The sequence below is a fragment of the Macaca thibetana genome, chromosome 3 (genome assembly GCF_024542745.1).
Source record: "Macaca thibetana thibetana isolate TM-01 chromosome 3, ASM2454274v1, whole genome shotgun sequence".
NCBI classification, from domain to species: domain Eukaryota; kingdom Metazoa; phylum Chordata; class Mammalia; order Primates; family Cercopithecidae; genus Macaca; species Macaca thibetana.
In genome coordinates, this window is record NC_065580.1 from 147385809 (window position 1) to 147401237 (window position 15429).

Sequence of the window (15429 nt, forward strand, 5' to 3'; positions counted from 1 at the left end):
CCCACCCAGAGACGCCCCTCACCACTCCTGGGGTGTCTCACGGACAGGATCAGGGAGGTAAATCCTGCCCCTGGCCCAAGTCAGAACCTTGTTCCCGCCAGTCCTAACCCACTCCAAAGCCTGGCTCACCCCACCATGAAAGGAGGAGATAGGGCAGTGTGGCCTCAGGGAGGGGAAGGGAGGCGCCAGCAGGTACGAGGGCAGCCAGAGGCCCCCAGCAGTGGGGCTGCAAAGCCTGCCAGACACCCAGGTGGGATGATTCGAGGGCGATAACACCCCCTGGGCTGGGGGCCAGAGGAGCCTGGGAAAAAGGGCACGGGGAGGGGGTGTGTGCACAGCGTGCAAGGGGGCAGGATATGCTAATTGCCCTGATCTAATCACCATACATTACATGTACTGAAACATCACTATGTACCCCATAAATATGTACAATTATGTGTCCATTAACAAGAAAGACCCACGGTTCAGACAACAAACACAGAAGCCCATGCCCTGAGCAGCCTCTCCCCAACTTCCAACCCCAGCACCCCAGGCCCCCGACTCTCAGCCAACCAACGTTCTGAGGTTTGAGCATATGTTCCTTCCAGAGGCTGCTGGTGTGCAAGCCAGCAACATGTCTATGTTCTTCCTCCCACCACACTTTATTTTAATAAAAATGGTAAGATGTTCTACACTTTATTTGGTACTTTGCTTTTTTCACTATATATATACATATAAATATATATACGTGTGTGTATATATATATTTTGAGACAGAGTCGCTCTGTCGCCCAGGCTCCAGCGCAGTGGTGTCATCTCGGCTCACTGCAGCTCCTGGGTTCAAGCAATTCTCCTGCCTCAGCCTCCCAAGTTGCTGGGATTACAGGTGTATGCCACCACACCCAGCTAATTTTTGTATTTTTAGTAGAGATGGGGTTTCACCATGTTGGTGAGGCTGGTCCTGAACTCCTGACCGCAAGTGATCCACCTGCCTCAGCCTCCCAAAGTGCTGGGATTACAGGTGTGAGCCGCCGCGCCTGGCCTTTTCTTCTACTTTCTAACTTATCTTTGTATACGTGATTTTAAATTTTTGTTTCCCGCCCCCTTGGCTAAATTCCAATCGACAGCAGCAGTTCTCAGTTGATTCTCTTGACACACAATCTTATCAGCAGCAAAGAGGGACAATTTTCCAATTTTCCTCCTCCTTCGCAATATGGAAACCTTGGGTTTCTTTCGCTTGTCTACTTTGGATGACTAGTGTCTCCAGAATAATACTAAATCGCAGTTGTGATACTGGACATCCTTAGGTGGCCTGTGGCTTCACTGGAGCCGAAGCCAGCACTTTCTCATTTACAGCATGTCATCTTTTGCTTCAAATAGGTATTTCCTATCATGCTGAGAAATTACCCATATATTCCTATTTTATTAAGAGTTTTTAATCAAGGCTGAATGTTGGATTTGGTCAAATGCCTTTTCAGCAAATATGAAGAGGGTGTTTTATAAATTGATACCTTAAAATCAAGCTGACAGGCTGGTCCTGGAATAAACCCTACTACATATGGTGTATTTCAACCTGCTGAGTTTCACTCCTGACATGTTAACACTGACACTGATGCATGCATGCGTGCGCATGCACACACACGCACACACGCCCACCCAGACGTGCACACGCACGCCCACACGCCCACCCAGACATGCACACGCACGCCCACACGCCCACCCAGACATGCACACGCACGCCCACATGCATACACACACAGGCTTGTAAGGCCTTTACAGTTGTTGGTGTCAATACAACACTCACTTCCAGAATGCCTTCCCCTCCTTTTCCCACAGTCTGAACTGGTTTACACCGTGTTCAAAGTATCTGCACTTCACAAACCTGGTAGAATTTTCCCATGAAACTGGCTTGGCCTGATGCATTTTCTGTTTCTTTCCTTTTGCGGTGGGGGAGAGCAGCCATGGCAACGTTGGGACAATGGTTTTCTACAATAATTGGTCTGTTTAAAATTTCTCTCTCTTCTGGAGTTGGGATTGATAGATAACATTCCCCTAAAAAGTTATTCATTTCCTACAGATTATTATTAAAATAGAATTGAGATATAATTCATAATTCTTTTTATAGAATTCAGATAAGACTCATAATTCTTTTCTTTTTTTTTTTTTTTTTTTTTTTTTTTTTTTGAGACGGAGTCTCGCTCTGTCGCCCAGGCTGGAGTGCAGTGGCTGGATCTCAGCTCACTGCAAGCTCCGCCTCCCGGGTTTACGCCATTCTCCTGCCTCAGCCTCCGGAATAGCTGGGACTACAGGCGCCCGCCACCTCGCCCGGCTAGTTTTTTGTATTTTTTAGTAGAGACGGGGTTTCACCGTGTTAGCCAGGATGGTCTCGATCTCCTGACCTCGTGATCCACCCGTCTCGGCCTCCCAAAGTGCTGGGATTACAGGCTTGAGCCACCGCGCCCGGCCTATTCTTTTCAATTTTTTAATTTTTGCTTTTATTTTCTTTCCCATCGAGGTATATATAATTTACACGCAGTAAAGTGCTCAATCTTATGTGCACAGCTTGATGGCTTTTTACACACGTCTACACCTTCGTATCCACCATCCAGGTCAGGACACAGAATTCTCAGCATGCCCGAACGCTCTGGCAAGCTCCTCTTCAGTCAATAGCTCGGGTAATTCGTCTTGTTTCTTATTTTGGATGGTGATACTTTCTATCAATTTTTTATTAGAACTGTGAATAATTCATATGTTTTATTGGTTTTATTTCAAATAACAGGTATTTGGACTTATTTATTATTTCTACCATTTTTCACTTTCCTGTTAACTTCTGCTTTGATCTTTACAAATTCCTACCTTTTTGTTTCAATAAGGTTTATTTTCCTTTTGTTCTCTGACTTCTTGGGTTGAAGGTCTCATCCATATATTTACAAGCTTGCTTGCTGAATGATATAAATATTTAAACTTGTGAATTTAGATGGTTCCCACAGGCTCTGATGAGAAGTGTTTTCATGACAATTATTTTCTAGATTTTATGCACTTTTGAACCATAATTCTTTGAACCAAGAATTGTTTGAGACAAAGTGTTTTGATCTGTTTGGGTTTTGTTTTTTAATTTCCAAGTGTTAGGAGCTTTATTTTCCCCGATTTTGTTCTTGATTTCACATCACACTGCAATCACAAGAAGTTGTATTAGTTCTACTTAATTTACAAAGGCTTTCTCTATTACCGAAGACACAATTAATCTTTGTGAATGTTGTTTTCTATGCGCTCCTTTAACATGAGTATATTCTCTAATTTTGGGGATCTGGGTTTTACGCACATCTATATTTTTCTGTTTTTTCCATTATTCTTTGCCCACTTGATATATCGCAGATGAGGACATAAATTCTGCTACGGGCGTCTCTGACAATTTCCCCGTGAATCTCTCATTTCTGCTTTTCCCAACAGCGGTGACACGTTATTTGGCTAACCCACCTGCACCTCGCTGTGAAAAGCGCCCATCTTTGTTTCCAAGCGGCTTCCGGCCTGAACTCACACTGCATCGAGATCACAGCTCCTGCTTTCCAGGTTCATGTCACCAGGATGCCTTTGCTTCCCGTATTTTCCAACGTTTGGTTTTGCTTTGCAATCCAATCAGGAAGTCCTTTCCTTTTAATAGGAGAGTTTAGTCCATCTATAACTTGATTTGTGTCTATTTCTGTTGTATTATGTTGCTATGCTTTCGATTTCAGAGCTTTTACATCTACGTCATTCTGTGGCCTTTTTAATCTAGTTTACTTTTTTGCGTGTAATTCTCTCGAGGCTTAGAAAAGTGTGCGTGTTTTACCCTGGTTGCTTTTATAATTCAGTTTTGTTTCACACCTATACTTTCCCACTAGACAGTACCTACTGTATCTCCTATGTTCAGTGCCTAACTAGTCAGATATATCACCCTCACTGTTTATACAGTCTGTGACGGTTCATTCCATGTGGCCACTGGACAGGACCTGGGGTATTCAGATCAAAACTCTTTCTGGGTGTGTCTGGGAGGGTTTGTGGAAGAGATCAGCATTTGAATCAGGGACTCAGCAGACTGCCCGCTGCACCATGGGCAGGCCTCCTCCAACCCCTTGAGGCCTGAATGGAATGAAAACTGGAGGAGGCCAGCGTTCCTCCCCTGCCTGCCTGGCGGCCTTAGCGGGGCAGCTCCTGTTTTCTGCCTGGGACTGGGGTTTCCACCACAGGCTCCGCCGGTTCTCACGCCTGCAGAACTGGACTGGGCACAGCACGGGCTCTTTCAGGTCTGCTGTGCGCAGATGCAGACCACGGGATCCCGGCTCCATGGCCAGGAGCCAGGCCCTCACAGTCACTCTCTTGGGATAGACCAGTCTACTGCGCCTGGTGCTCTAGGGAGCCGAACATGCAGCTCCATCCACTCTCCGCACCTGATACTACCTTTAGATGGTGTGTTTGCGTCTTCGGCTCTCAACGGCGAGGACGCCATCCTCATGTTCTCTCCTCCCTCTGCCATCCTGACACTTCTTTTTGAATATATGACATGTAGCAGTTACATTTCCCAGCTTCCACATTCACTTCATCTTCCAGTTCAAGAGATGGAACTCGTGCTGCGGGTTCTTTACGTAGTTTTTCCCATGATTCGCCTCCCTGTGCATCCGGTCACCTTCCTTCCCGTGCTGCCCCGTCTCCCGCCCCGAGACCCTCCGGGTTCTGTCTCACGCACCCCCCGGCCTCACCGTCTCTTCTTGGAGCATATGCGTTCCACCAAGCTTCACAGACTCTAACACCTCGTTAACTTATTTCTTGGCAAAATGTCTGGATACAATTTTCATCTGCTCAGTGTCCACCGTTTTTCTGTGAAACTTTCTCTGCCACTTGTTTTTCTTCTTTTTCTCCCTTGCTCTTACACAAATGCATGCAGTGACCTTTACTGCTCACTGCTGAAGATGAGTTTTATTGAATCCGGCTCTGTGCACAGGTTCACAGTGGGGAAGGACAGGCCTGCTTCCTTTTATCTGAAATCCAGTGACAGTTCTGCTGTGAGTCCAATCAGCCCCCAGTAGCTCCCTCTGGCAGGAAAGAAAGGACGCTGTGAGTTTTCCTAAGAGCAAATGTTCTCTCTGCCACAGATGCGGCTTCAAGCACATGAGATGCACTTGTGTGACCCCTCAGCTCAGCACCAACCTCTCCTGCGGCTTGGGACCATGCGCCAGTCCAGGGACCCCTGTTCCAGCTGCCGCCTGGCCCCAGCACCGCGAAGCCAGGGTCAGGCACTGCCTCTCGTAAGGGCTCCTGCCAGCAAGGGAGTTCTACTCGGTGGCTCCCTCACGGAACTCCCTCCACCGGCACTGCCCCAGGCTTCCCCGGGGATATGTCTGCTCACTGCACTCTCCTGTGCCATGGGCTGCCTGCCTCCGCCTGGGGCTTGGTTTGCAGCTGCATTTCTGTTTTGTCAAAATTTATGTGCCATTTTGGTTTTCATGCTTCTTGTTATTTGTGGATGATTTCCAGGAAACAACGGGGAAATGCTGACGTATGCCACAATGTTCAGAGCAAAAATCAAGCCCTTTTATTTTAATGTGTAACCTTAGACTCACAACTAAGCTCCCAACTATATTCTCACAGCAGCCAATGCCTGCCCCTCGAGCCTGTGCCCGACACCCCCAGCCATGCTGCAGGTCCTCCACCCACCCTGCACCTCCCCACCAGGCCGGCTCTCGCCGCCACATCCCCCTCCAGGCCCATGGCACAGGACAACAGCCACAGAGGGGCAGACCCACAACCCAAGTCCACAGGTCACCTTCCACCTACACCCCCGCTCCCATCCGCCATTGAGATCCAACTGAAATGCCACCTTCCCCACAATCTGTCCTGGTAGCTCCCTCACCCCTCCCCTGCCAGCCAGAAGTGCCCACTCCAACTCCTCTGTGGCCGCGCCCGCTACTCCACCACACCACACAGTGACTGGGCACATGACTCTCCTCCCCACTGGATGGGGCGTTCCCTGGAGGAGACATGGCAACCATGTAGGGCCCCGTTGCCAGCACAGAACCTGGCACACAGTCGGTGCTTGGGGGGCACACGGGTGGGTGGACGATGGGCACGGATGCAGCGATGGCCACTTCCCGGGCATGTCCAGTGTGTGTGCGGCCGAGCGTGGAATGGGGAGGCACTGGGGTGGGTCGAAGCAGCCGGGATGAGGCAGAGTGAGCTGCCCATGCTGAGCAGACAAGACCTACAGTCGGCTCTACTGTCCACCGATTTGAGAAGCTGTGTAGACATATCAGTAGTTAAAAGCAGGAAAGCCACTGGGGAGTGGGGAAAGAGGCAGGTGGGGAAGAGCAAACGTGAGGATGGTCCCGGGGTGCTCTTGGCACCAACTGCAGCTCCCTTGCCCGGCCATCAGGCCCACATGGCAGGGCCATGGCCGCCCAGCAGCCCCGGCTCCACATCTTTTCTCCTGGGGACCCGGCAGCCGAGAGGGGAGGGTGCAGAGGGCTCCTTGTGAGGACCTGTGGGACCCACTGGCAGGGCGCAGGCCCAGGGCAGCAGCAGGTCACTCACAGGCACCTGTGCCTCCAGCCCTCGCCGTGACGACGGGGATACCACCACCTGTCTCCGGGTGGGAAACCTGGGCTCCCAGGCACGGGACCAGGTCTGAAGCTCCGACCTCCAGGGCAGCCTACAGCCTAGGGAGGAGGCTGAGCTGGCAGGAAGTCAGGCAGGCCCCTAGGAGGCAGCCTCACTGAGGACCTGTAGAATGCATACTCGTAGCCGGGACAGGCCCACGAGAGGCAAGGAGCGGCAGAAGGCCCATGAGGGCGGGGAGACCCAGAAGGAAAGGAGTAGCAGGCAGACGGAGCAGTGTGCGGAAGCGCAGGCAGGAAGGTGGGATCCAGGAAGAGGGCACTGGGGACAAGGAGAGGGCCCTGCTAAACGCTTCCCAACATGGGGGAGAGCCCGTTCATTATTCATCCAAAGGTCACAGAGCAAGACTCACCTCTCACACCTCCCAGGGGCAACTCTGCCCCTGCATCGGGCGGTGCACACAGCAGCCTGGCCGTCCACTATTCAGGCTTTGCACACAGCAGCCCGGCCGTCCCCCGATCAGGCGGCACACAGCAGCCCGGCCGTCCCCCGTTCTGGCGGCACAGAGCAGCCCAGCCGTCCACTAGTCAGGCTTTGCACACAGCAGCCTGGCCGTCCACTATTCAGGCTTTGCACACAGCAGCCCGGCCGTCCCCCGATCAGGCGGCACACAGCAGCCCGGCCGTCCCCCATTCAGGCGGCACACAGCAGCTCGGCTGTCCCCACCACAGGGACCTGAGGCCCAGCCACTTTGTGGAGCGCCCAGCCTACCACACTTTAGGCACAGACAGATCAAGGCCCCACCAGTGCAGCGACAGGGCAGGGAAGCCCTCCATAGCCAGGCTTGGGGACAGGATGCTACTCTGGGCCTGGCCCAGGCACAGAGCGCTCGGTACCTAAAACCTTGTTTTCTGCGTTTACTCCCTCATGCCTGTGTTGTGGTGGCTGTGAAGTGGTGGCACAGTCCCTGACGGACTCTCCGGAGGACCCAGCCAGACTCCAGGGTGGCCCAGGCACACAGTGTGGCTGCAGAGGGCAGCGCCACGGGCCAGTCCCTGACGGACTCTCCGGAGGACCTGGCTGCACTCCAGGGTGGCCCAGGCGCACAGCGTGGCTGGGGAGGATAGCGCCGCAGGCAGACTTCTTGGGAAGGGCCATGATCCCACGGCAAGAGCCTGGACGACGGGATTCCCAGCCAGGGCTGCCTTCCAGGGGCCCTGAGTGTGCTCCGGGCAGTCCTAGCACTGAGCCTGTCTGTGGAAATGGTTCTCTCTGGCCACCCCGTGCCCGCACCAGGCTGCAGGAGGCAGGGCCATGTGTGCCTGGCCCCTCTATGCCCCTTTCCAAGGCCCACAGATGGCCATCTCCTCCCTGACAAGGCCCTGATGCCCAGCAAGACTGAGAGCCCTTCCTGGGCTGCCCCACAGGGGCCTCTCATATCATGTACCTGAGAAGGGTCTAGTATCTAGAACACATGAAGACTCTCACCACTAACCAACAAAACCCATTTACAAAGCAGGCACTGGATGGGACAGACGCTTCTCCAGAGAAAACAAACGTGGGGCCAATAAGCGCAGAGTGAGCAGCTCGGGACCACCGGCCTCAGGGGAAGGCAAACGAAGCCCACAGGAGCCACTTCACACCCGCCAGGACGGCTCTACTGAAACATGGAAAATGGCAGGCACCAGGGTCACTTCTCTCACGCCCAAGAGTGTTCATCTGTGTCCTCTTACTTATGATTAGTCTGGCTAGAGACTTGTCAATTTTATCTCACAGAAACAGATTTTGGTCTCATTTACGGAATTCAACTGTATGTTTGACTGAGATGAAGCAACCTGTTGATTTCAGGTGAGGCCAACAGGGAGAGGGGAGCAAAAAGCCGGGCATGGGCTGGGAGCCCTCAGGGTGGAAGCCACCTCACCCTGGAAGACGGAGCTTGCACAGCAGCATGTGCGCTGCCCAGACCCAACCTGGAACAGGAGTGGGGACCCTAGGAGAGCAGCCTAAGCGCAAGTACAGACATCCTGGCAGCAGCTCCAGCCTCAGTGTGGAGCAGCCTCAGTGTGGAGCAGCCTCAGTGTGGAGCAGCCTCAGTGTGGAGCAGCCTCAGTGTGGAGCAGCCTCAGTGTGGACCAGCTTCAGTGTGCAGCAGCCTCAGTGTGGAGCAGCCTCAGTGTGGAGCAGCCTCAGTGTGGAGCAGCCTCAGTGTGGAGCAGCCTCAGTGTGGACCAGCCTCAGTGTGGAGCAGCCTCAGTGTGGACCAGCCTCAGTGTGGAGCAGCCTCAGTGTGGAGCAGCCTCAGTGTGCAGCAGCCTCAGTGTGCAGCAGCCTCAGTGTGCAGCAGCCTCAGTGTGGAGCAGCCTTAGCACAGGCTGGCTTCAGCACGGACCAGCCTCAGCGTGGCCTGGCTTCGGCATGGCCCGGCCTCAGTGTAGTCCGACGGGCCCCGTGTCCCTCTGCCTACAAGGTCCGTCCCTCCTGGAGTGCAGGTCTGGCCTGCCAGATCCACTCACAGCCCCAACCTGCATGCAACATTAATGCTAATAGTCCTTGTGGCAAACTCACTAGTGCAGCATAGCCTTTAGGAAGAGACCTTGCATTCGGTTTAATTTGGGAATATGCAGGGTGTGCTCCCAGGGGCCTTCCCTAATGCCACAAACTAACAACAAGAGGAGAAGCTGGGTAACTGACCCAACCGCAATTCTAATTCACAAGGCTACTGCTGAGTGCCAGAGTGAGGGCATCCACACACACAGGCACCCGCGCCACCTCATCGCCCATTCATGTGGCATCCCTGAGTCTCAGCTGCACCCCTTACCCCCTGTGGTAGTGAGGCTGAGGCCCAGAGCCTCACAGAGTTCTGGCTGCGAGGTGAGGGCCTGCATCCCAGGGCTCCCGGGGCTGATTCGGGCAGAGGCCCCGGGTCTCCAAGAGATGAGAGGGTGCTGAGGTCAGAGCTGGGCATCTGGGTCAGAGGCCAACTTTCTGGTCAGCTCTGCACCCTCTGGCACCGGGACGGCTTCTGGAGTGGCGCGGCTTCCTGAGGAGGCCTGGGGGGATCTTAAGTGGAGTCCACTCCCTAGTTTCCTTTCCAGCCTGGAGGAGACACAGGCACTACGGGCCACGGGCAGCCCTGTTGCTCACCCAGCCATTTCCTCGTGAGCACAGCTGGGTGCCCTAGCTGGGAAATGCTTTCTCCTCAGAAAAAAGCAGCCCAGCCGGCGGGCATGTCCCAGCCGAATGTTTGCCAGAGGCCACCATCATTTCTCAGGATGACTCCTCAGGCAGCGCCCCCAGGACCAAGCCACTGCAGAGGCAGAGCAGCTGTACTCGGAGGAACCGGGGCCTCACCACCAGGGCTGCGGTGTGCCCTGGGCCACCACTGCTGGCCTCACAAGCACCACTGGGCACCTGAGCACCTGTCCCACCAGAGCCCCACTGCTCTTGACTGCCAAGCTGGATACCCTGCTCTGTTTACACTCACAGAGGAGTGTTGGGAAGCCAGATGGGTGGTGTCTGTGCATGTGGCTTCCAAGGGCTCTAGAACCTTCGCTGGGATCACTGAGGCTGCCTCCTCAACAGGGCAGTTGTTAACACTGGGAAGGAGGCACAGGTGTCAGAAACCTTTTGAAGATGGCAACTGCTCTCTGGAGAAAAACGCATGCATGTAACAGAAATGCGTATGCAGCTGCAAGGGCTTCATGGAGAACTGAGTTCCTGCCCCGGGACGCTGGATAAAGAGCCCCTGCTTAGAAAAAAGCCTGAATTTGAACGCTCTCCCTATAGAAAGGGCCTCCTTCCCTCCTATCAGCTCCAATCCTACATCTGCCTTTGTAGGACATCTGAGGCCATCTCCTGTCCCTGTGAAGCCTCTCACTGTGGAAGTTAACTCTGCTGGGGGAGCTTGGGGAAGGCTGTCTGCCAGAGCTGCTGGCTGCATCACAGGCAAAAACAAGCCCCCAGGCGGCCCAGTTCAAGGGAAAGTCCCAGTGTCTCCAGAACAGGCAGAGGCGAGGAGGGCATGGGCTCCACGTCAGGGAGGCAGGCGGCAGGGGCGGGGCAGGTGACACCACCGTGGGCCTGAGGCCCGAAGGGCATCAGCTTATGGAAGATACTTGTAGCTGAAAAAAAGCTAAGCCAGAAAGGGCCACTGCGGAGACACGAGAAGTTTAAATCACAGGAAAATGCTTCATACTTAGGATGAGGGTAAGATGTTTCCCCTATACGGAATTACTCCCATAATTTTTCAAGATAAATGAACCAATTTCCTTTCTTGTGGTTATTGTAGACTAAATCTTTCTAAGTTTCGTGAAGTGGAATGCACGGGGGACTTCACTGCTCTGAGTCTGAAGTGCCCACCTTCTCCTCATCCCCACTCCCAACGCCCAAAAGAGGCCCCCATGGGTCACGTGGCAAGTGTGCAGCCAGCAGCAACATGTAAGTGATTGGGATTCTAAACCACCCAGGAATAACCCTAGTAAGCAGTGGGCAGGACCCACAGTGCAGGGAGGGGAGAAGGCTTCTGGGGGATCTGCACTGCGGCGAGCTTGCCTTTCCATATCAGTCCGCAGACCAAGGCCATCCAAGAGGACTGGCAGAACCTTGGCAAACTCCCTCTGAAGTTTACTGGAAAAAACCTTGGAGAATCTCTAAGATAATTCTGAAAGAGAAAATAACACAGAGGTCACGACGTATCAGACACACTCTGAGGCTCTGCTAGCTCACACACTGTGGCACTGGCCCAGACAGAAAACAAGCTTACACGTTCCCTCTGCACTGAGATTTTCTTCTGGTTTTTTGGAGGAGAAGCAGGGATCCAAATCCTCTACAACCAAGGCCCTGACATTATGCCTGAGAAATCTATTTTCTGGGCTAAGAACACATCTTCTCAGCCTACTGTTCCTAAAATGCAGATGATCCTTGCAAGGTAATGACATTAAATCACCAGCATCTTCTCATAAGATCTTTGGAAACTGGGAAAAACTGAAAAGGCTGGGTGCTCACACTGGGAAAGGGGACAGAGGGAAGACGAAGCGTCCCCGTCCCACCTGTCCCTGCTCAGCCCTCGGCAGATGCTTTAAAACCCCAGCTGAATGCCTGGCCCTGGGCTAGTGCTGGAGCCCCAGAAAGCCCTGGGGTCCCGTCCTGGTGGATTTCACAGATGGCCTGATACGAGGAAGCCCCCTGCAATCGCACTGGCCACAGGGTCTGGGGTCAGCCTGCCTGGGTGTGAACCCTGGAGCACTCTCTGCCACTGCCGGTTCGAACACGGGCAGGTCACTCATCCCGGCTGCACCTGTTCCTTGTCTGAGCATCTGGGGCCACAACCAGCTTGTGGGTTTGCTGCCAGGGTCGCAGTGGGAGAATCTGTGTAAACGACAAGTGTGCCCACGTGACACGGTGAGCACCAGCGCACACTGGCTTCGCATGTGCCACCGCCACGCCCAGGGCAGCACAGTGATGGCGGCGATGGTGAGGGTGCGGGCCCCATGTGGGCAGGGAGGGAAGAGCATGTCTGCGATGCAGGGGCAGCGGCAGCAGTCCAGCTCGGTTCCCAGGGATCCTGAGGCTCCGCTAGACTGAAAAGACGTCCTCGGAGCAGGAGTAGCACAGAGATTGTTTGAAAGGGCGTGAGAAGATGCGCTCAGAGGGCGGGGACGTCACTGTGGGCAGGGCAGGCCTATCAGGCACTGAGGGACCAGGCAGAGACCACCCAGTAGGAGGATGGGGCAGGGCAGGGAGCGCCCACTGGGTCTCACACAGCAGGAAGGAGGTGGGCCCGTGCACGGACTGTGTGCTCCCGCTCCCATGCTGAAATCCTAGGAGGGAGCCCAGGGGAGGTGAGGAGGCCATGGGGCAGAGCCTCAGGGAGGGGACTGGCACCCTCATAAAAGGGACCCCAGAGCTCCCTCGTGCCTCCCACCGTGGGAGGACACAGTTGAGAGGGCGCCATCTGGAACCAGGCAGCCTCAGCAGACACCAGACTGGTCAGTTCCCGATCCTGGACTTCCAGCCTCCAGAACTGTGAGCAACAAACATCTGCTGGGGTTTTGTTTTATTGTATTTATTTTTTAAATAGAGACGAGGTCTCACTCTGTTGCCCAGGCCAGTCTTGAACTCCTGAGCTCAAGAGATCCACCCGCCTCCACCTCCCAAAGTGCTGGGATTACAGGCGCGAGCCACTGCGCCCAGCCAACATCTGCTACTTTAAGCAGCCCGGTCTGTGGTGCTCTCGTGAGGGCAGCTGAATAGACAGATGCGCAGCCACAGGGTCTCTGTTCCCTCAGACAACGGCCTGGAAGAGGCGCTCAGCAAGTGCCTGAATGCAAGAGGCATTTAGAGCAAAGGTTGCTCCACGTGACACTTGCTGTGGGCCAGCGATTCCTTCCGCTCTGTGGAGGAGCCTCGGGGCACGCACTGAGGATGAGGCTGGAGCAGGGAAACCTGAGCTGACCAATGGGCAGCGAGCCTGGAACCAGCCCCGGGGCTGCTGAGGAAGATCAGGCCCCTGTTCTCACCCAGAATCGCTTCCCAGAACAGCCTGGATCTTTCCAGCACGTGAACTCACTTAGCTTTGTGAGACTCCAGGGAGGCTCCCCCTTCCTCTCTCCACCCTAAGGAACAGGCAGTGAAGCACCTGCTGGTGGCCACACAGCAAGAGAGGCGACAGGTGTGGCTGCGGGAAGGGACCAGTTGTGTGGGACGCAAGGGTGGGCGCAGGAGCCCCAGGAGGGGAGGGAGGGTCCCGGCCTGTGTGGGAGAGAAGGGTGGGCGCAGGAGCCGCAGGCGGGGGCCCAGGAGAGGCCGCCTCCAGGGCTGGAGGGGAGGAGAGTCAGCTGAGGACACAGTCTCAGACTTTGAGCCATTCCCCAGACCTGCCCCAGACACATCCCTGGCCCCAAAGAGCCTCTCCAAGCTCAGGACACCTGCACACCAGGGCACGTGGGGACACACATGCTGGTGCAGTGTTAACTGAACGTTCTGCCAGGAATCAGGAGGCTGCCACCAGCCACACAGAACCCCAGTACCAGCAGCGAGCCCCTGCAGCATGCCTCACACACGAAGCACTCCGGTCAGAAGTACGGCTCAGTCGTGCAGCAGGATGGATCCAGAAGGTGAAATGAGGCACTGTCAGTTACCAAACCAGGAGGCTCTCATGATCACTCATCTGCAGGCACTGGCCATGCTGGTGGATGTGACTAGACAGATTCCGGGCAGGGCACAGCCACGAGGACTGGCACTGAGGAGGGGCTCACAGCTGTCTGGTCGATCCTCAGTATCAGCACCAGTGAGGACAGAGGCACCAACCACGTCTCCCATGCTTGTGGGGCCCTGCAGGTCTACACACGGCTCCTGGGTGTGCAGGGTCCCCCCCCGGGTCTACGCACGACTCCTGGGTGTGCAGGGTCCCCCCCCGGGTCTACGTACGACTCCTGGGTGTGCAGGGTCCCCCTGGGTCTACGCACGGCTCCTGGGTGTGCAGGGTCCCCCCGGGTCTACACACGGCTCCTGGGTGTGCAGGGTCCCCCCCGGGTCTACACACGGCTCCTGGGTGTGCAGGGTCCCCCCCCCGGGTCTACGCACGACTCCTGGGTGTGCAGGGTCCCCCCCCCGGGTCTACGCACGGCTCCTGGGTGTGCAGGGTCCCCCCCCGGGTCTACGCACGACTCCTGGGTGTGCAGGGTCCCCCCCCGGGTCTACGCACGGCTCCTGGGTGTGCAGGGTCCCCCCCCGGGTCTACGCACGGCTCCTGGGTGTGCAGGGTCCCCCCGGGTCTACGCACGGCTCCTGGGTGTGCAGGGTCCCCCCCGGGTCTACGCATGGCTCCTGGGTGTGCAGGGTCCCCCCCCGGGTCTACACACGGCTCCTGGGTGTGCAGGGTCCACCCGGGTCTACACACGGCTCCTGGGTGTGCAGGGTACCCCCGGGTCTACAAACAGCCCTCGGGCGTGCAGGGTCCCCCCCGGGTCTACACACAGCCCTTGGGCGTGCAGGGTCCACCCGGGTCTACACACGGCTCCTGGGTGTGCAGGGTCCCCCCCGGGTCTACACACAGCCCTCGGGTGTGCAGGGTCCCCCACCCCGGGTCTACACACGGCTCCTGGGTGTGCAGGGTACCCCCGGGTCTACACACGGCTCCTGGGTGTGCAGGGTGCCCCCGGGTCTACACACGACTCCTGGGTGTGCAGGGTCCCCCCGGGTCTACACACGACTCCTGGGTGTGCAGGGTCCCCCCGGGTCTACACACGGCTCCTGGGCAGGCAGGGTCCCCCCCAGGGTCTACATACAGCCCTCGGGCATGCAGGGTCTCCCTGGATCTACACACGGCTCCTGGGTGTGCAGGGTCCCCCCGGGTCTACACATGGCTCCTGGGCAGGCAGGGTGCCCCCCAGGGTCTACATACAGTCCTTAGGTGTGCATGGCCCTACAGGCTACACACAGGCCTCACTGGGAGTCTCTTCAGGGCAAGCTTTGCCGGTGTCCTCACCGTCCCATGAGAAGCCAGAGGCTCTGAGAGCCACACGGACCACAAGCTCCTGCACGGGAGACCCCAGAGAGCCTAGGGCTTCTCCATGGGGCCCACGGGACCTGCCCTGCTCATAGTCGCCAGATTTCAGAATCCGTCTGTAAAGCACTTGCTGCTAGGCCCAACTCAGAGGGGGCCTCAACACCCTGCCCATTTCAGAGATGGACAAAGAAGGGTGGGGGATGGGAAGCGGCCTGACTGGGCCTCAGTGCTGTGGTAGCCACGGCCCTTGGTGGGGCAGACTCGGCACAGGGTGCCCCTGGGAGCAAGGAGCAGGATGAGAGGGGCCACAAAGGGAAATCAGGAATCAAGGAAGATGCTGCTTAATCAGAGTTG

The 15429-nt window shown here is 55.8% G+C and overlaps 4 protein-coding genes across 15 annotated transcripts in view; 2 read left to right on the top strand and 2 right to left on the bottom strand.

The window, feature by feature from the left end:
• The window catches only part of NUDT1 (nudix hydrolase 1), a 1171653-nt gene that overhangs the window by 892579 nt on the left and 263645 nt on the right, over nucleotides 1-15429 (top strand). The window lies entirely within an intron of this gene.
• The window catches only part of PSMG3 (proteasome assembly chaperone 3), a 585180-nt gene that overhangs the window by 435333 nt on the left and 134418 nt on the right, over nucleotides 1-15429 (bottom strand). The gene's annotated exons all lie outside the window — the stretch shown is intronic.
• The window catches only part of MAD1L1 (mitotic arrest deficient 1 like 1), a 423851-nt gene that overhangs the window by 168077 nt on the left and 240345 nt on the right, over nucleotides 1-15429 (bottom strand). The window lies entirely within an intron of this gene.
• Nucleotides 6053-15429, top strand: part of CHST12 (carbohydrate sulfotransferase 12) — a 515718-nt gene continuing 506341 nt past the window's right edge. The window contains exon 1 of the mRNA XM_050784254.1: nucleotides 6053-6056. The gene's annotated coding sequence lies outside the window, so the exon portion shown is untranslated. The remainder of the gene's footprint in view (nucleotides 6057-15429) is intronic.